Source organism: Crassostrea angulata, chromosome 8 (assembly GCF_025612915.1).
Source record: "Crassostrea angulata isolate pt1a10 chromosome 8, ASM2561291v2, whole genome shotgun sequence".
NCBI lineage: Eukaryota > Metazoa > Mollusca > Bivalvia > Ostreida > Ostreidae > Magallana > Magallana angulata.
This window is the reverse complement of record NC_069118.1, coordinates 54,274,197-54,296,489: the sequence shown is the minus strand read 5'-3', so window position 1 is coordinate 54,296,489 and position 22,293 is coordinate 54,274,197. Positions and strand designations below refer to the sequence as shown.

The 22,293-nt window shown below is 34.4% G+C and overlaps 1 protein-coding gene and 1 long non-coding RNA gene across 2 annotated transcripts in view; one reads left to right on the top strand and one right to left on the bottom strand.

Annotated features, from left to right (window-relative positions):
• The window catches only part of LOC128159449 (protein MON2 homolog), a 556,747-nt gene that overhangs the window by 38,941 nt on the left and 495,513 nt on the right, over positions 1-22,293 (top strand). The gene's annotated exons all lie outside the window — the stretch shown is intronic.
• On the bottom strand, positions 16,553-20,297 carry LOC128159524 (uncharacterized). The gene is made up of 2 exons (XR_008240145.1): positions 19,532-20,297; positions 16,553-16,856 (listed from the first exon to the last, which is right to left on the bottom strand). It is a non-coding gene; the product is annotated as an uncharacterized LOC128159524 (long non-coding RNA).

The window sequence follows — 22,293 nt, the reverse complement described above, 5'->3', positions numbered from 1 at the left end:
TAAAAACTGAATAAGGTTTTTATTTATTTTATGAAGAGAAAAATAAGTAACATCAGGTATGTGTGTTGAAGAGGACAAACCAACATTACCATACGGGTGCCTATTTTGAGGATTGAAATTTGAGAAAATGCAACATTGATGGCTGGAAGTTTAAACATACAAAGCTATTTTGTCTGAACAAATTGATATCCCTCGTAAATTTACAGAAATGGGTCACAATTTACACAACCATGCGCGGAACTTAAAAGGGAGGTGCCCCCCCCCCCCCCCGAAAAGCATTTATTTCTTGTTCCGCGCATGACAACTTCAACAATTTAAGATTACTATGCAAGTTTTGATGTAAGTTTAATTCCCCTGACCCCCCCCCCCCCCCCCCCCCCCCGTTTCTTTGATCCGCGCAACAATTTACAATGTACCTCTTACCCAGTTACGATATAGGTAGTCTACGAGTTGTGTTATATAGCTGATACAGAGTTACCTCTCTTTGATCACAATTTACAAGATTTCACAGCATCCAGCAATATCGCGAAGACACCACAGTAAAAATTAACACGTGCGCGGAACTAAAGGGGCGGTTAAAGGGGGGAGGGGGGTTAGGACCCCTTACTGATAAAAGTGAGAATGAAAAAGACTATAGCCTAAGGGCATACGTAGAGAGTACGTTGATGACCCCTGATTTATTTGTTGCATGCTCGTATCTAAAAAACTATGTAAATTTAATAAATTTATGAAATTTTTTTCCGAAGGGGCTCCGGACACCCCCCCCCCCCTTTTTAGTTGTGCACATGTGTTAATATTGACTTGGGTGCGGAATTATGAGGGTGTCTTCACGATATTGCTGGATGTGCTGATTTCTCTACTATAGGGAGAAAAACGTACGAATGTAGGACCGAAGATCAATAAATGCCGATTGATACCTGATAATTCTTGTTAACTTTTTTTAAAATAGTTATATAGGAAGAAAGACTCGTAGATAGAGTAACTATGCTTATCCGGAAATAAATCAGTATTGCTTCAGATCTAGGACTAGCAACTTTGTGACCAATACATTGATTCCTGTTCAGTTGTTAAAATTTTGGAGAAAAGAGGAAAAAAATGAAAACATATAATGTTTAAAAAATCATAACTCGTCATATCACTTACAAAGGTTTTAATAACTGAACGAAGTGATAACTAAAGTTAAAATAAAACGGAACTTGCATTGGTTTTCTTTTTTTCAGACAATAATCAAATGTAAAAATGAGAATCAAATAAACACGTGGATTTATTTGATCTGTTGACATCTTCACAAGTATTTGGCACCCTAAAACATGGTAATAACATTAAGAGTCTCTTGGGTTTTTTCATGTTTATTAAAAATTGTCATTATTTAATTTAATAATTCGTATTTGTTAAATATGGGCAAGGGAAACTTCATTCTATATATGACGAGACATATCTCACTCATATTATACACCATTGATTTTTTAAACTTTAATATATTTTTTTCTTTATCTTGCAATAAGCTATTATAAATGTTCTTATAGAAGAATTAAGTTAACGAAAGTTTTTGAAGAAATAAATAGATAATATCAGAAATAACAAAGAGATTATCTAAAACATCTATATACGTGCTAACTGCTAAAAGAAGTAATTGAAGAGGTATAATTGAAGAATTTTATTCCTACTTCGCCTTAACTGTAAAAAATGCGCATATATATGCATGGCATCGTTTTGTTTATAGTCGCTTAAAAAAATTACTCGCTGACATTAGAAGCATGCGAGAGAGAGAGAGAGAGAGAGAGAGAGAGAGAGAGAGAGAGAGAGAATATATCGTATCAGATGCTAGTATGATTTGGAATTTATATAAAATAATTACTCTGGGTTTTTTTTTATTTATATCAATATTTATATGTCAAATGCAATCTACATATGCCGTCTACAGTTAGATACAGTGTAGAGTGACGAAAACGTAATGTCAGAACTCCCGCGCCTGCGAAGTCCACTTGATATTTCCGCAATATGTTCACATTAATGCAGAAATGAAAGCATATTGATATCGACATGAATATATATAAAATACATGGTTACTGTCTGGAAATATGAGCTATATTTGGGCGAGGGTAAGAGAACGCTTGTGAACTTTACCCAGTGGCGTCGGAAGCAAATTGAAAGTTGGGGGGAGGGGGGGGGGGGAGGGTAGACTAATCCTCAGAAATCTTGACGAGCAAAAAAAAACTAATATACCATATTACCCCAATTTCTCAATAATTCAATTTTTTCATGGTTAATTTGCAAACAATTATATTTGCTGCGAGAAAAAGTGTGTGTGTGTGTGGGGGGGGGGGGGGGGGGGGGGCTCTATGATGCTATGTGGCAGTATGTGGCCAATGGTGGGGTCTAACTTTGCCAAAAAAAAGTGGGGAGGCTAAGCCCCCCTAGCCCCCCTGGTTCCGACGCCTATGTTACCGACCCCACAAATTTCTGTAAATGCAATTTTGTGTTTTTCTTATCGTTTGTTAAAGTGTATTTAAGACTGAATATAGTCAGAAATTTTGCTTGTGCAAACTTGTATTATAACATTATCAAATAGATTTAATTAAATTGAAAAAAAAATTGAACTTGTAGATTTTGACTAAACCGAATGGACATCTACGCTATCTTATCTACCCCCCCCCCACCCCACCCCCCCACCCATCTTCATTATCATTTCTTTATAAGAACTGTACATGTATTTATAAAGCTTAACTCTCAAGAAATAGATCGAGAGAAAATGTCATCCAGTTTTCCTATCAATGACTGCATATTCTGCTTGAGATCATAAACCCTAACTTACCAATGCTGAATTTTTAGGATTTAAAGTATACTTTTGCATGCATTGTAAGAATTTAATTATTTGCGCAATTTGATAACGGAGAAAAAAAAATAGCACTACTCCGCGGACCATGTAGACCGGGAGTAAAAACGAGCCGAGTTGGATTTACCATAGATGTATAGATGTAGCTCTGTTTTCCGCCTTCTGTAAAGAGTTTGTATAGGTTACCAAATAAATATTCACAGCGCTTGAAAAGTAGTTTTATTAGAACTTATTGCATTCTTGAAAGATCACAATTAAAAACAAACATGGAGCAATGATAGGATGCCGACTTTAAAAATTATAGAATAATAGTAAATTGTTGGAAAATTGAAATAAATAAAATCATGGGGTTCATTGATTAACATCTCTGCACTGAGATTTGTATGTCAAATTTCATCGTGAAACCACATTTGCGGTGAAGGGATCTTGAGAGCTATGAAATGGTCCTAAGTAGTCAATACTTATACAAAGGTAGTGGCTGGACCATTGCTTCTGAGACATTAATTAGGGATGTATTATGTAATTGTAATTATGCATGCTTCAACTATTGACAACAAGTAAATCGAGGGAAACAAAATCATACAATACCACTGTCCTGTAAACTCATCTTTCAACCAGAGTTTGTCTTTTTTAATTAAAAATAATAATAATAACCCAGAAACGAATGTTTCTTGTTTGTCAATTTATTGATCAACAACTGCTTTTTATAATTAATCAGTACTCTAAAAATGCGTACTTCAAATATCTAGCACTCTGTCACAATATAACTCAGGTCACATCCAACAAAATGCTAGTTAATACTGATCTCCAATAGTACTTCTCATCTTATGAGGAAAAATTTGAATGAGTGCAAATCAATAATTCATGTAATAGTTATTTATAACATGGCCACAGTATGCTAGTGTATAAATAATCTACTTGAGTGTGATTTGAATTTCACACAGTCGGCCACATCTGTAACCGATCATATGAACGTGCCAACTTTGGGCAAAATAAATAAAATATTTTACAAATGAAGCATGTTATAACATGGTGATGATATGAATGAACATGAAGCTGAATGTTTCATGCTTGGGAAATAGTTTCAGTAAAAATTTTCAAAACATCAAAAGATATAAATAAGAGACTTTTAAACAAACACACAAATAGAGAATTTCAAGCTTGTAACACCTCAGATATTTAACATGCAGACTTCCCATATACATGTATAATATTTACAGACACAGTCTTTATATTTCAGTGTTAATTAGCTAGCTAGAGGGAGTAGATAATTAATAGGAATATAGTTTGCACTTGGGTACATCTTTGTCGGAACACTCTCGGCTTTTGTTGAAGTAGTACCAGCACCCATCCTTACGAATCAGCTTCTTTATATATCCATTGTGTGGCCATCTGTCTGCCTGTAAAAGAAATGAAATCTCATTTAATAAACTGATAAATCATCATTATAACAGCATAAAACAAGTGAATAAAAATTAAATTGAGGAGGGGGTGTACAGACCCCTACCCTCCCCCCTTCCCTTGACCTAGCATGGAATGATTTGTTCAGTGACCAGGCTAACCTTTATTTTACAACAAAATAATTTTAATGATAGAACATTCTATCTAGATGCCATTCACCGCAAATAGAGACATTATGATAGAATATAATAGAATGAAATTATGAAAACAATCAAATCTGGAATTTTTAATGGTATTTTATAGAAACATGATATGCAGAAGAATATATATGCAGAGACAAACAACTAAGATTTCATCGTGAAAATTTTAAGTTTGGGACATGTTCACTAAATTCATTAATATCATATTGATATAAAGAATTGGCAGGAACTGATGCAGAAAAATATATTCTCCAAACTAAACTTTCCTTGTGCACAAATTTTTAGAATGGAATCTGTATGCATTTTATTCAGCTATCAAAGGTCTATTGATATTAAAAGTTGTAATTTTTCAATAATGAATTCTATATTGAAATTATGTGAATACATCATTCTTCATTTACATGGTATAGTTCATAATTAAATTTTCTTTTTGTCACCAAGTGATCAAGTGCAAGTGATCTTGCATATGTGAATTTAAATACATACTCCTTTTCTCCTATTCACAAAAATACAATTTAATCTGACAATGAAACTTGTCATCTTTTATCAGATATTAAACTCCATTATTGTGCCACTTTGAGAAATTCATTCATAACAATACTGAACACACTCCGAGTATGTGCTTCGTTCCAAACAAACTAGATCTATATAATTTGTGAAAATAAATTAATATAACACCACTACATTCAATATATTGTAACGTAGTCCGAGCAATTATTCCCATTTTCATGTAGTTAATTAAACCGATTGTCATTCATTCATTCATTCATTCATCTTTTATTTCCTCCATTATGGAGATTAGAATAATACAAACAACAAGTAAATTAATACAGTCAACGAGTCAAAATTATAAAATGAAGATATGTATGTACATATAAGTAGTGATAAGGAATGAAATTACATGTAGGGTTGATATTATTTACATATATTTTGAATGTAAGAAAGTTTTAAATAAGTTGATGGGGTGGGAGCTGTGAATTCAGCTACCCAAGGAGTCTGTTATAGACCGCGCAAGAAGTCACAATATGTCTTGAGTTCAATTTCCTAAACTCTATTTCCTCCGCTTGAGAAAGAACTGTCAGTGTTTGTTTTCCTAGGAGTATTAGGAAAAGGTCGTCTTCCGGAAGGCCGCTGAGTTCCGCTTCCAGGTGTACGGTAAAAGACCTTGTCAACGAGTTCCACCAATTGGAATGCTGTATTGTTAATGCCGGACAAGAGATGGTTGCGTGCGAAAATACGTCGGTAGCAAAATGTCCACACAACACACAAGCTATCGAAGTCTGTAGAGGTTTGGAAGCTATGAGTTTGAAAGTAAATTTGAGGTTTTAAATTTTAATATATGAATTGATGTATTGCCACATAATAAATGGATTAGAGGTGCTGAAAACAGCATTAAAGCGAAAGAAGTCCGGATCGTATGCTGTTCGTTCGATTCGTTGTAGAGTTTGGTGCGTATAGACAGATGAGCGTACCGTCGATTTCCAGGCGGATTTTGACGGGAATGATCCATCCGAAAGCCATGTATTCAGGTAATCTGTAAGTTGATAGGTCTGGAGAAGTTGTAGGACGTCAGGAATAAAGCCCATCTAGGTCTCACTTAGGTTGTACAGGAAGGAGAACAGGCGTGAGGTAAAGATCTTTTTGGGAAGGAATTCAGTGTTCATCCGGCAAAGTCTTCCTAAAAAGAGGAGTTTCCTAGTATCAATTTCTGCCTTGATTGGTAGAATGTTCATGTATTGCTCGACTATATCTGATCTGGTAGGTTTTGGTAGGTTAAAGATCTGCTTGCAGATTCCGTGTTGGAGAGAGTTAAGACGTCTTACGTCTTCTTTAGTCATGTGGTTCCAGGTTTCACACCCGTAGAGGACAGATGGTAATACTACTGACCGGTAGAGGTGAGCCATCGTCGCGGGGTTAATACGAGAAATATGTAGATCGGACAAAGCGTAGAAGGATTTCCATCCTTTGGAGCATGCGTTTGAAATTCGAGATTTCGATTTTGTATTTGAATTGATGGGTATACCTAAATGTTCATAATTTACATGGTATAGTTCATGGTTTAAACTCCATTATTGTGCCACTTTGAGAAATTCATTCATAACAATACTGAACACACTCCGAGTATGTGCTTCGTTCCTATATAATTTGTGAAAATAAATTAATATAACACCACTACATTCAATATATTGTAACGTAGTCCGAGCAATTATTCCCATTTTCATGTAGTTAATTAAACCGATTGTCCACCAGGTAGCTTTTTGATATTTAAGCACTGATCGCCCCAGGCGATTAATTTCCTCCTTGGGAATAAGAAGTCCGATGTTTTGTTTACATTTTATTTTAGTAACTGTTAAAATCTCGAAATAGATATATAAAATCAACAAAGTTCACAATAAACAATAAATCCAAAGAATATCACATTGTAGTCTAAACGGAGTCAAAAACGCACTGCCCTGTATTAAATGTTCGTTCTATATATATAGTAAATTGTCATCACTCCTAATGAGTGATCGGTTATATAACAATGGGGCATCACTCCTTATGAGTAACTTGGTGTAAACAATTCTAAAAATAGCAAGGGTGACTGAAAATAAGGAAAATGATAGGTAACTAATTTAACAATAAATAAATAAATAAGACTGGAATTTTTAAAGTGTTACAATATTGTCTTACATCTGGAGAGAGAGAGAGAGAGAGAGAGAGAGAGAAAGAGAGAGAGAAAGAGAGAGAGAGACAGAGAGAGACACACACAGAGAGACAGACTGAGAGAGAGAGACAGAGAGAGGAGAGAGAGAGACAGAGAGAGAGGAGAGAGAGAGACACACACAGAGAGAGAGAGAGAGAGAGAGAGAGAGAGAGAGAGAGGAGAGAGACAGAGAGAGAGAGTGAGAGAGAGAGAGAGAGACAGAGAGAGAGCAACTGGTCAGTACCATAAGGACTGAGCTTTGATTGCCTGATCATTCCTTAGAATATTTATACCCAACCACATCACAACTCTTCATTTCTATATATACCTTACCCATCACAACTGTTCATTCCAATATATTTACACTTGCAAATGTTTTCCCTTATATAACACTGTTTACGCAAGCTGTTATTCCTGCATAACATCATTATGAGTCAAGAGGTCAAAGTAGCGCATGAATAATCTAGGTCACTACTTTTTCTATGTGCAAAAACTGACCGACTTGTGCTGAAACACACCTATTTACATATCGTAATGAAAACATAATTTAGGCATAAAAAATAATCGTATCTGTATTTTGTTATACAAATTTTAGTTTTATTCATTCATTTTCTTAAAAAATATAACATTAACTAGAGACGAGCTCGTTGCAAGCAACGATTAGGTCTTCCGTCGTAGCTGCGTCATACTTGTGACGTAATACAAAAATTGATACCTGACCATGGTGCAATATTAGATGTGTAAACACTGTGTAAAAGAAACAAAGTACATGTATATAAGCAAATACAGATCTTTAAAAGTTGTCTGAAGTTTGATTCGCCGCATGTTGTTTTTTTGCATGTGCATTTTATTTTGAGAAACTTATCTAATCATCATAATTGACTCAATATACACAGAATATGGACGACGATTATAATCACACAGTGGGTATGCCCGGTATGAACGTAAAAAGACCAAACATTTTACTCGCATTTTTTATCGAAAGCAAGGGCCAATGAATCTTTTAGAATGTATGCGGAGATCCTCGAAATTTTACAGGGGGTTCTGAAGAATAATTTTGTTTTTGAGGGGGGGGGGGGGGAGGGGAGGGGGCATGCGCGGATAAGAAAAATTTTCCTGGGGTGGGGGTTGAGTGTCTGACGGTTATTTGAGTTTGCCTGGGGATGTCCGAGGCATATTTTTGTAATTTTATATTGTACATGTAATGGAAAGAAATTTTGCAGGGGTTGGGGTGGGGTCTGGAACCCTCACCCTACTCTTCTAGATTCGCGCATGGGGAAGACCGATGCCGGTAATTTAACGGTAATTTTAACCCTTTTTATTTAATTAATCATTTTCAAAATTATCGGAATTCCAATATTACCTTTAAACGCAGTTAAAACTTAAAATACGAACCATTTAGTCTCGGTGAGTATTCGGCCAACATGCGTCCGCGTACGAAAGAAATGGCAACATTCAAGAAATTTGGATGGACGATCTGGGTCCTAGGTCGTCCATCCGATTCTTTTTCAGACTAAGAGCTACAGAACTGCACTTAGAGAATGTCAAACTGATTATGTCAATTTATTTTGTCTCAAAGAATCAGTTTTTTTAATCAATAAAGATTTACCTTAAAAAAAAAGAAATCGGGCACAATTTTCAATGTTAGCATTTTACAATTTAAAGGTCTAATAAAATTTTGAATGAAGTTTCAAGATACTACTCTTCGTTGTTTTATACGAAATGTTGCATGGAAAAAAGATTTACATCGCATATATATTATAGAACTAATTTCTTCTCTTTTTTATTTACATCAAAATAAATCCAAGAAAAAATCTAAATATTTTTTTTCCTTTATATGTGTTAATGAAAACGTTGCATGGTCAGCAAGGGCCGGTTCTATGTCGTGCAAGCACCTACTTAATAGATTGTTACACGGATCTACCACGATGACAAATATCGAAAAGGCAATATTGTGGGTGAAGGATGAAAGTGTAGTTTGTTTTTTAGGTTTATTTTTGATAATTATATTTATCTGGATCAATTTCCGTTATGAAGTCAAGCATATATTTTCATATTATTATTGACTTAAAACATGTTGGAAAAAAGAAATATTGTATCAAGCAGTTAGTTATTATGCGCAGATCATGCATTCCTCTATGGTTTTCACAATTGCATGTATCAGTTACTACACGTTTTTGCTTACGGAGAAGTAAATTTCCAAAGAGATGATATAGTTATCAGTTAAGTTCCAGATTGTCTTCTGCACATGCAAGCACGTGTGTAATCCTGATTAAAAATAGGTATAATGGCCGGGGGGGGGGGGGGGGGTCATCGCAACAAAATTGTGTATTAGCGTACTAGAGTGTACATTGTTAATTAATGATTGATGTTGAATTGTTATTAACAAACAAAATCATAAATTTATAATAACATACACTAAAATGCCAGGGAGTTCTGCTGGACGCGATTTCATTTGTCTTCAATTAATAGGGTGTAAGGATGCCCGCCTACTTAATACATATGCTCACGCGTCAACCGATTAAAAATGACTGTATTTTGGATTTATAAATCGTTCTAAAACATTCGATCTGATATTTCGTTGTTAACAATTCAAAACTTTGAACGATTAAATTTGTTTTTATACCTACCCCGACCCTCACGGAAAAATCCATTCAGATCAATGGAAATTTCATTTACAAGACTCCACGCCAGAATCAGAATGTCTCATTCATTAATTTTTTCGTAAGTGGACGAGTCCAAAATAGGAATAGAATAGGAATAGGAATACCATGTGAACATATGCCGTGAATGCAGTTTACTTTGCGTCTATTTTTTTATTTTGAGAGTCCTTTTTATCATGTTTATCATGGCTTGAAAATGACGGAAGGCCCTTGAATGTTGTTATCTTTATGCAGGCACGTAGCATCCTTTTTGAAAGTGGGGGGGGGGGGGCAGACTCATCCAAAAAAATCTTGACAAGCAAAAAAAAAAAAAAAAAAAAAAAAAAAGACTTTCCCAAAATCTTCAAAATCCTAATCCGGAAAAATTAGTTGCTGTGAGAAAAAGTGTGGTGGGGGGGGGGGGGGCACCCACAAGCTTGAATTAATAATTGTCTGACGATGCATCTTTAATGTGTCAACATTTATATTCATAATTGATGAAAACGTTATATGGGATGTAATAAGCAACAATGAGCAAGAGTGTTCAATTAAAAGGGCTTTTCACATTGCACGTGTGTAATCCTGATTTAAAAATAGATTGCCATATTTGAAAGGTCAAAAAAAAAAGAGGGAGGTGTCATCGCAACAAGATGATACACATTGTCTAAGTAGTACAATGTAAGTAATAGTTGGTGTTGGATTATCATCATTAACAAAGAATCATCAGTTTGGATTAATTAAAACAAATATAAATTCATATAATTGGAATATTTACTGGAGGGGCTACGTACAAGTAATTCGCCGAAGTGGGGTACGTGTGACCCGATTTTCGATCAATTGGGCGATTTCATTCATCTGGAAAAGGGTTTCACTCGCGTGTACAAATGTAAATGTACATCAAACAATTGCTAGTCAATTAAGTGTGTATGTTAATTGGATAGATTTCTTCTAAAACATTCAATCCAAAGTATAATATATGTAGTTATTAGTTGACACCCTCCCAATGGATCTATGCCGATGGATCTATCTGAGATCTCAGCTGTTGTGTGGATGGTAAAGAAAGACTTCGCGCCATAATACGTCTCATTCATAATTTTGGCTCACCGATTAGTGGGCGAGTCCAAGTTAGGCAAGAGCACATGATGTGTAGATGGTCTTACCCACTCTATTTTCTTAACTGGTCATATAATAAATAGAGATATCATGGATCTTTCACTTTTGTCGGAGCATGTAATAAATGGAACCAAAAAATAAAGTAATTCTAATTGAATTAAATTGAAGTTAAAATGTAAATACCCCCTCCCACCTACGGTTAGGATTTTCAAAATTCCCCATTTTTTAAATTCCATATATGCAGCTAAGGTAACTAATAATGCTTCCGATGAAATACTTTGTTCAGTAATGCAAGGTTTTAAGAGAGCAATACTTATTTGTTTAAAAAATAACACCCTAATACTTCGCATTTCATTCACTGTTTGTAGAACAAGCAGAACCAGTATCAGTTCGATCCCTACCGTATGTACATTGTTCGAATTTAATAGCCTTTGCATTGCATTGCTTTGCATGTACAAAATATCTTTTAAAAATTCAACACTGAAAGTGTTTATCTATATGGCTATTAATCTATATGTACATGTACACATAGCGTACACATGTGATTCAAAATACCCCAAACGGAAAAATTCACTTACTGAGTCTACATTTTATAGAATTTGCAAAAAATACATTGCGGGTCTGAATGTTTGTTAATGTGTCAATCTATCAATATACAGTTTGTTAATTATTTTCGATTGCTAAGGCTACATCGTTTTTGATGAACATTGAACAACATTTTTTCCATGCCATTATTTCCACGGAAGATAGCGAGTACAATTATAAAGCACAATTTATTTAATTATCTCTTTAATATTGTGTACTAGTATGTAATAAATAATTTATAAATTGCTGCCGAAGGTTGTTTGGTATTTTCGTTTGTAGATGCATTGCAAGTAAAAAACGTGAAACGCGGGGCAAGTCATAATTAATATCCCTAATAACCGTTACTTAAAAATAGCGGCTTTGGATTCAAATATTATCGTATACGAATATTAAGTTCACTTTTTAAAATCATCTCCACGATGATAATATTATATCCATTGGAAATCAGTATTTTGTTTTGCTTTAAAAGAAATGTTCTATCGGGAGCAATCCCGCGTTCGTTTAAATTGCCAGCGTACATTTGTCATGTCAGTAATACACATTGTGCTTTATATGACGGCCGTGTATACGTACTGTAGAAAAGTTGAGTTTAATTACCATGCATTCGAACCATTTTATTAACACATCTCCCAGTACTGAAACAATTCAAAATGTCTCTGTTACAGTAACACAGTGGGGCGTTAAACATGTGTACGTCCAGCTCTACAAGCATATGCACTGTCGTCAAGGCGACGGCCTGAATACAGCTAGCGACTCTTCTATCGATCGGTTACCTGAGTCTCGTAATGCATCTAAATATAGAAAGGGGCACAGTACAAAAATACGGTCAAAGACGTTTATCTTTATGAAATGAATATGTACATATGAATAAAAACATTTGGGAATTTTATGTAGAATTATTTTTGCGCGCTGCATGTAGCAGTTAGTGCATTACAAAAAGCCCTTTCATAACCTCCTAAACGTGCGCACCCCCACAAAAATGGACCGAACTGACAACAATTGTTTCTGCAAATACTGGCTATAAATTACGAAAACATTAAATTGAATACCACGGAAGGATTTAAAATTAATTTCTTTACAACTTTGCTTCAATAATGCATTAGAAATTTTTATTCCTTTACAAGTTATTGACAAGAAACTTTTGACGCATCTAACTCCCTAATTATAGGGGCCAGCCCCTTTTTCTGTATACCGAATGAAAGGTCTTGGTAAGACCAAGATCTTTTAAATTACATGTTATAACAAATTTTTATCAGGTAGAAAACTAACATGGAAAATACGCGAATTTTTTTGAATTTTTTTCGTACCTTTGTTTCAACATCTATACCACCCCTTTTATTTGCATTTAAATAACAAATAAAATATATCTCGCACAAATTCAATGTATTAGCTTCCAAACCAGCCCATCTTTGAGACTCTGCCAGTCATCGTTATAGCTAAACCCCCCTGGACAAAAGAAGTCGTTAAATTTTACTAAAAGGGGAATAACTCAAAACTGGATGGGGATTTTCCTCAACTAAAATATGCAACGACAACATCACGCGGCATGTTATCAGTCCTGAAAATTTCAAAACAAACGGTGAACAAACGAGCGAGATATTAAGGATCAAAGTTGGCGTCTAGAAGAAAAAAAAAAATAACTAGAGCAAAGCTCGTTGCAAAGCAACGAGTGGGTTTTCCGCTAATGTCGAAAGTAATGCTAGAAGTACCTCTAAGAAGCAGTGTTCTTAATCTAATGACAAAAGTAACTTAAGTACAAAAAAGATTTTAAAAATGGAATGATTCTTGGTATGACTTAACAAAATCCGAATGGTTTTAAGTACAAATTAACAAAAAAACATAACCATTTCAAGACCGAGTTAACAAAAAATCCGAATGTGTTTAAGTACGACTTAACAAATTTGACTTCATTTTAGGTAAAAGTTAACTATACCTGGAACTAACATCTAATTTCTTGACCCAGAATGCAAAATTAAAATTTCCGTAAAAAATCAATTTTGTTTAAAACATAATTCTGAGCAACATTTCCTCTACACTGCTTTTCAAAGGGTTGACCTTTCGTACTATGTGCTTGTTGCATCATCAATTGTCAGAAACTTATCGATGTATAGTTTACTAAATTTTATTATTCCTCTGTGAATATTTTTATTTAAAATTACTATGAACCAGACAACATTGAAATGGTGAACATTTCAAAGGGCCCCGCTGATGTTATTTTAGAGAATTTTGCTTTGACCTTGACCTTTAACTTGAAATTTTTCCAGCTGGCATAGAACTTCTAATTCAATTTCATTGCCCCTAACATATAGGCATTTTTGTTCAATCTGACCAAGATTAAGCATATCCGGGAAATAATCTACTGTCTAAAACTAATTTTATCAAGATCTGCTATGACCTTCACATTGACATGGTTGAAGGTCACTGCACGCCATTAACCAATAAGCTCTGTTTAGGCAAAATATTAGCCAATTAGGGGCTAAAAGGAGAGTATATATATGCTCTTAAAATATGGATTTTTGTGTGATCTGATATGACCTTGACACTTGATCTACAAATATCATTAGAGGTCATTGCATATCCTTTGATCAAAGGCATCATGTGGGTGAAGTATGAGCCTGATTGGAGCAAAGGGAGAGAAGATGTACTCCAGACAAGGATTTTTTAAATATAATTCTGCTATGACCTTCACAGCTTACCTTGAAAATAGGTTCACGGTCACTACACACCCTTTACTCAAAAGCTCTGCTTATGTGAAGTCTGAGCCCTATAGGGGTTAGTAGAAAGTATATATGCTCTGAAAAAAGGATTTTTGCATGATCCGATATGATATTTCACCCTTTACCTAGAAATTTCATGCAAGGTCACTGCACATCGATTAACGATAGAGACAGTCTGTGAGTATTAGCCAGATTGGACCAAAGGGAGAGAAGATATGCCCCAGACAAGGATTTTATATATGTAATTCTACTATGACCTTAACCTTATACCTAACAACATGGTTCAAGGTCACTGCACATCCTTAACCCAAAGGAACCCTGTGGATGAGGTATGAGCCAGATTGGGCCAAGGGGAGAGAAGGTATACTCCGGACAAGCGATCTCGGATGGACAGACGGACAAACTGATCACTAGAAGGCGCCCACACAAACTTGCTTTCTATCTAATTTGAAATAGTATCCATGCTATCTGCCCATGGTGAATAGTCATCAAAACCATTCATCAGCAGAATTTGATTTCCCTCCTTTTTAAACTCGGAACACCTCTGACCTAATCAGATCACCGCATTAAATACAAAGTTTGATAACTCTAATTTGTTTATCATCAAGAAATTCTGCATCGCTGACAAATAAAGTTTTCTTCGGTACAATAATATACCAATTAACTGACTATCTGGACAATAGCAAGTTTATTGTCCAACCCCACAGCAACTATTTCCCTTGGCTTTGCCTCATGAAATAGTTGCTGTCTTGGGGGACAATAAACTTGCTATTGTCCTACACCCAGTATATACTAAATAGGCATATAATATCCCATCCACCTCCATTTCATGTTATATAACCTCCAGTTTGTAACCTTCAATTTCACTGTGTAAAGGCAACACAACAGTCAAAGCCGCAAGTTTCACAATTTATTACTGCTTCTCATGTACCGGTACTTAAAATTAGGGGCCTTAATATTGCTTAGGCCTAAAAAAAAAGTTGTGTGTTTCGGGTAACCCGACCTAACCTACAAAAATGGCCCGATCCTACCATTTTTAGATGCCTGATTTTATCCGACTGTGAATTTTATCTTATTTCCAATAAAAAATACATTTTTAGATATGAAACAAACAAACATTCTTAGGATTCAGGCCAAAAAAATAGATAAAATAAAAAAAAATCCCCACCTACCTAACCTAATTTTTTCATCAGTGTTACCCTAAACACACTATTTTTTTTTAGGCCTTACCAATTCCAACAAGAGACATCCCATTAACTATTGATAAACATTAAAATTCATTTCATGAATCTACGCAACACTGGTAAATCTTCAAGTACAGTCACTATCAATTTTACAAAAATATTGATGGTTCTTTATCCGAAACTATTCCTTGTACATGTACCTTTAACTGCAATTAGTACACTAACATTTTATGAAAAGACGGTTTGTCTTAGAATAAGAAAGCTAATGCAATTCTGAGAAAAAGAATACCACATATTGCAAATTCCATTGAGGTTTAATAGAAATATGGCCATTTAAGTGAACCCCCCATTTCCAATTTCCATTAGTAAACACAGATTTACAGGGTTCTCCATAGTAAAACATCTTTACCTGACCTTTTAGAGGTCAATTGTTGTTCAACCACCTTTGAAAAGAAACCTTATTCAATACAACATGCATCTACATTATATAATCATGATAAAAGCTTCACATCACTTAGAAATATCCTTACATGTATACCCCCCCCCCCCCCCCCATCTTTTGATTTTCATAAAAAGTCATGGTTAAAAATGTTTTACCTAATTTTATTAAACTTATGGCAATTTCCTTGAGTCATTTCTCACACATATTTGAAAACAATCATCAATGATTCTAAAATTTGATCCTAATTATTTGTTTATTTTATGATTTACACCATTTTAATTAACAAATAGACAGCTGTCCTGCTTGTGATTTCTTGTTTTTATGAAAAAAAGTAAGCTAACAATCATATTTAGTGAATATCTAATCTATTTTGATTTCTAGTCTCCTTCTAACCATGCTAAAACAGTAAGATACAACCTACAAGTTAGACATCTGCCTTAAATTAAAATAAAATTCAAACACCCAGGTAGCTGGAGACAGAGTTGATTTCCATGAAAAATGTTCAAAATTTGACATGTTTTTCTCCCTTTTTTATGCATATATACCTTAGAAAGGTAGAAATAGGTTGTTTCTTGTTAATTTCAAAAGTAATTATCATAGCAGATGTTATTTCAAAGTCAAATGTACATTTACATATCCTACATGTAATCTTAATGCAGACAATTGGATGGGGTGGGGGGGGGGGGGGGGGGGTTCAATTATGTAAACACATCTAAATACCTTTATAAAATAAAAAATAAAGGAAACATAATTGCATACTTTTATTGAAAAACAAATTTTCACAACAATTATGAATTTCTTTAAATAGCCTTAATTTTGTTTTTCATAATTTCTTATCAAACACAAACCACAACATGGGATGATGCTTTCATAAAGTTCCATTATTGTTCATGCATTATCCGATTTAATTTGAATTACCGGTAAAAAGTCTGTAGAACACAAGGAATATGCATGTGGATAGAGGTGACAGGTTAATCTCAAGAGCTGACCCACAAGAATCAACAGGTAAAAGCAATGTGGTGCCATGTCGGAACAAGAGTCCGTTTTGAGCTGAAATAAAAAAAAAAAAATTAGCTGTGTTTAGATACATGTACTAGTAATAGCTGTGTTTACATTAACATATGCATATTATTTCTGGAAAAAATACACTGACCATGCAGTGTAATAAGTATTACATATCCCAATACATGACATAACATTTAGGCAGTACAAGATCAAAAATTTGCATATCAAGTCATAATATAATATTAAAAAAAATTCTTAGGTATAGACACTTATTAGATTGAGAGAGTTTGAGAGAGAGAGAGAGAGAGCTGAGTTTATTTCTTGTAGTGCAACAGTCAAACATTTCAATTCGAAAATTACAAAGGAATATTACCCATCTGAACAGCGTCAAAGTACATGTATTTCCTTCTGGTATACCATGTTTTATCAATTCTACCGGGTTTAATTTTGCAAATAAATTTGGCGAGGGTTTTGGTTTCTTTTCTTTTAAATTACATTTTTTAAAAACAATACTATGTGTAATAAGCATAAAACATGTATGAGTAAACTTAATGAAGAATTTGTAATAGATTATTTTTCACAGAATGTGTTACATTACATGTATGTCAATCTTTATAAAAGTAGCGTATATTTCGTGCGTCATAAATTGGAAGTTTTAGTAAATATCATTTACTTGCATGGTAGATATATATGTCTAACCCAAATTTTCTTCATAAAGCTACAGCTGTATGTACCACATAATCATATGTTTTGTCACAAGTATACATTTTTAAAAAATACCCAAATTCCAACAGTTGAAAGTAACTCGATGAATTTTTCATTCTCTGATAAGTTCATTGTGTTTTGTGCGTGCATATATTATAAGTCTGCTGCAACAGCAGCCAATCAGCGGTAAGCTGAATCCACTAATAAGAAAGTTTGTGGTTTAGGAGCGGGTAAAATTGTTTATGCATAATGTAGCTGACACTGACTTGAATAGATCTGATATATATGTACAAGATGGGAGAAATAATGACAGAACAGACTGGGATTCGAACCTTGCCCTCTGAATCTCTAGTCAAGTGCTCTACCAACTGAGCTACATGTATCTGGCACCGGTATTCAAACCAGTCTGACCGTCACATCCCCCCCCCCTTAAATGATCTTCATCCTCAAAGATCACCCCTGGCTCTTCCCCTGGCAGGAGTTAACCTGTCAGTTCCAGGGGTTGGTTACAACACCAATATTGTATAGGGATGGAACGATCCACCGATGCACCGGTGCATCACGGTATTTATTTTGACGATATTTGGATTATTACATTTACCATTAATACACTACGATACCTATGCGGACTTTTTTTTATTTTCCAAAAATATCTGAGCTTCATATATCAGCTATTTTTAGTCTGCACGCCTAATATGAAAGTACAAAGATGGCGGAAAACCTCGTAAAGTTGTCAAACCTGTTAGGAAGCTAAATCTGGAGTGTGGACAACTTTTGGATTACTTGTTAATGAAAAAGTAGTGTATATGAGACTTAAGTAATTTGTAAATTGTGCAACGCTCATTTTAAATATATCAAAATAACTTTGGACATGCGGTAATACATCGACAGATTGAATAAATTTTTAACCCTTATTCATGTTTTCATTTAGTTGCAATGTATCGTGATATGTATCGTATCGCACGTCATTTTATCAACACATAAAATTATATACGAAAATATGATGTAACATTGCACCAGCGAGAAATGGTCCTTGACAAGAACTGCTGGCATGCCAGTACTGCCAGTAGTCAGATTAAAAAAAGAGAATATAAATGAAAAATTACATTTTAAACATTAACAAGGACAATTCAAGTACATATCAAAACTGCTAAACAAGAAAAATTATGTGAACTGGTAGAGTGGTACGCATAGTTCTAACTTGTAAACTACATGTACAAGTACATGTACCGGGTACCCGTTGGTCTGCTAAACCTCTCTAATGATACATTGATCGGCATCATAAAAATATTAAAGACTTTTTAGTCATGTTTTAACTCTGAAGTCTGAAATATACAATTTTATTTACTTGATGTTACATGTATGTCTACAGGGTATTTATGTCTACATTTGGAGTCTTCCGCACAAGAATATGATCATATGTTTCTAATTAGACCCTGCTTTGAATTTTGAGTTGAAAATTCACAATCTGATTTTTTTTTAAATAGATAAATTCGGTCATCCTTTCCAGTCACCAATGAACCTCGAGCAAGTCTAAACATCCAGTAAACAATGTAAAAATTACACGTTAGTAAACAAACACCCACACCATAACAAAACATCTAACTCTGTAATTCTTATAAAATTCTTAACCCAGCAGATGTTAAATCATCAAGATATATTTGTAAATTCATACACGATGGACATATCATAAGAAAATCTATGTACAGTACCAACTACATGTATATTTGTATACTGTATGTATGACTTTCGCCACATGTGGATTTTGTCAATAAATTGAATTGTAATTTACACAAAATTCTGGTAAAAAGGAGAAAAAAACAAGTGAAAGGTACAACATTTGGGATTTAATTCTGTTAAAAGGATTTATATTGTCTGGACTAGAAAAATAACATACATCAGTGACAGTGTGCACATACTTACATGTACTTCTATAGACTAAATGTTAACCAGTTAACATGCTGACATTTTAACCACTATAGACAAGAAACTTTAAAAGGAATAAAAAGCCTCACCTTCTTCAGTAACATCCACATAGATCACACACTTTAATGTCCATCTTTTCCCCTTTATTACTCGTAGCTTATCAACGGCTGATCAATGAAAACATAAACATCCGTGTCGACATGGTCGACAGAAGTGTGGCTGTCAGAATTTCCTCGTAAACGATTCACACGAGAATATATCCCTCCTTATACAAATATGTAGTATTGTTCCCTGTGTATGTTCATATGTTTCACAGTAACTTGAAAATGCATGTGTACACCGAAAAATGCACAACTTATCTTCTGCATTACGCTCTCTCTTTTCTACAATGCCGTTCGTTCACAGTTACTGTTTACATTCGCGGGTCCGCGACAAACATTGCAAACATTTGTTCTGCGTGGCCGATTAGAACGTGTTAAATAAGTAGTTGAATTCATAAATGATATAGCCTAGATGAAAAAAAATGAAATTGAATCACAACAATTTATCTAAGACGCAACACAATGTAATGCAGTAAATGCCTGGGCCTTAAAACGGCATTTGTTCGCTTGTGTGTCTATGTAGACAAATTAACTCGTTCATGTACGATTCACACATATTTGTTTTATGAAATTTGAAAAAAATAGGGCACAGAACTTTTTAAATTTGACACCAAATGACATTATCTAATATATTAACAATAACTGAATTAATTTTTTTTCATAAAATGATAACGATTTTTGCTATCAGAAAAATACGTGTATGAGCTGCTGACCCCTAATTATAGGGGCCAGCCCTTTTTTCTTAATTTTAAATGAAAGCTCTCGTTATTCTAAACAACTTTTGTTCTATATGTATTAACAAATTATTTTTAGTTAAAAGGTTATTATACAAAAAGCAACAAAATTTCAGACCCCCCAAAACCTTAAACTTTACCGGCAAATAGCTTAAAAACTAAAAAACATTTTGCCAAAATTTTCATGCCAGCAAAACTATAAAATGTTACCAACAATTCTGCTAAATTTCATGCAACTATCTTTTGTAGTTCCCGAGATCAACTCTGGACAAAAGACCCCCCAATTTTCAATTAAAGGGCAATAACTCATAACCGGAAGTGAATTTTAAAAATTTGAAAAAAACGTCTCCAGATATTAACATTGTCTACATACCCTGAAAGTTTCATAACAATCAGACAACAAATGTACGAGAAATGGCCTACACAAAATTTGCGGATAAAAAAAAATAATAATAACTAGAGCAAAGCTCGTTGCAAAGCAACGAGTGGGTTTTCCGCTGATGTCGAAAGTAATGCTAGAAGTACCTCTAAGAAGCAGTGTTCTTAATCTAATGACAAAAGTAACTTAAGTACAAAAAAGATTTTAAAAATCGAATGATTCTTGGTATGACTTAACAAAATCCGAATAGTTTTAAGTACAAATTAACAAAAAACATAACCATTTCAAGACCGAGTTAACAAAAAAAAAATCAGAATGTGTTTAAGTACGACTTAACAAATTTGACTTCATTTTAGGTAAAAGTTAACTTTATCTGGAACTAACATCTAATTTCTTGACCCAGAATGCAAAATTAAAATTTCCGTAAAAAATCAATTTTGTTTAAAACATAATTCCGAGCCACATTTTCTCTACACTGCTTTTCAAAGGGTTGACCTTTCGTACTATGCGCTTGTTGCATCATCAATTGTCAGAAACTTATCGATGTATAGTTTACTTAATTTTATTATTCCTCTGTGAATATTTTTATTTAAAATTACTATGAACCAGACAACATTGAAATGGTGAACATTTCAAAGGGCCCCGCTGGTGTTATTTTAGAGAATTTTGCTTTGACCTTGACCTATAACTTGAAATTATTCCAGCTGGCATAGAACTTCTAATTCAATTTCATTGCCCCTAACATATAGGCATTTTTGTTCAATCTGACCAAGATTAAGCATATCCGGGAAATATTCTACTGTCTAAAACTAATTTTATTAAGATCTGCTATGACCTTCACATTGACATGGTTCAAGGTCACTGCACGCCATTAACCAATAAGCTCTGTTTAGGCAAAATATTAGCCAATTAGGGGCTAAAAGGAGAGTATATATATGCTCTTAAAATATGGATTTTTGTGTGATCTGATATGACTTTGACACTTGATCTACAAATATCATTAGAGGTCATTGCATATCCTTTGATCAAAGGCATCATGTGGGTGAAGTATGAGCCTGATTGGAGCAAAGGGAGAGAAGATGTACTCCAGACAAGGATTTTTTAAATATAATTCTGCTATGACCTTCACAGTTTACCTTGAAAATAGGTTCAAGGTCACTACACACCCTTTACTCAAAAGCTCTGCTTATGTGAAGTCTGAGCCCTATAGGGGTTAGTAGAAAGTATATATGTTCTGAAAAAAGGATTTTTGCATGATCCGATATGATATTTCACCCTTTACCTAGAAATTTCATGCAAGGTCACTGCACATCGATTAACAATAGAGACAGTCTGTGAGTATTAGCCAGATTGGACCAAAGGGAGAGAAGATATGCCCCAGACAAGGATTTTATATATGTAATTCTACTATGACCTTAACCTTATACCTAACAACATGGTTCAAGGTCACTGCACATCCTTAACCCAAAGGAACCCTGTGGATGAGGTATGAGCCAGATTGGGCCAAGGGGAGAGAAGCTATGCTCCGGTCAAGCGATCTCGGATGGACAGACGGACAAACTGATCACTAGAAGGCGCCCACACAAACTTGCTTTCTATCTAATTTGAAATAATATCCATGGTATCTGCCCATGGTG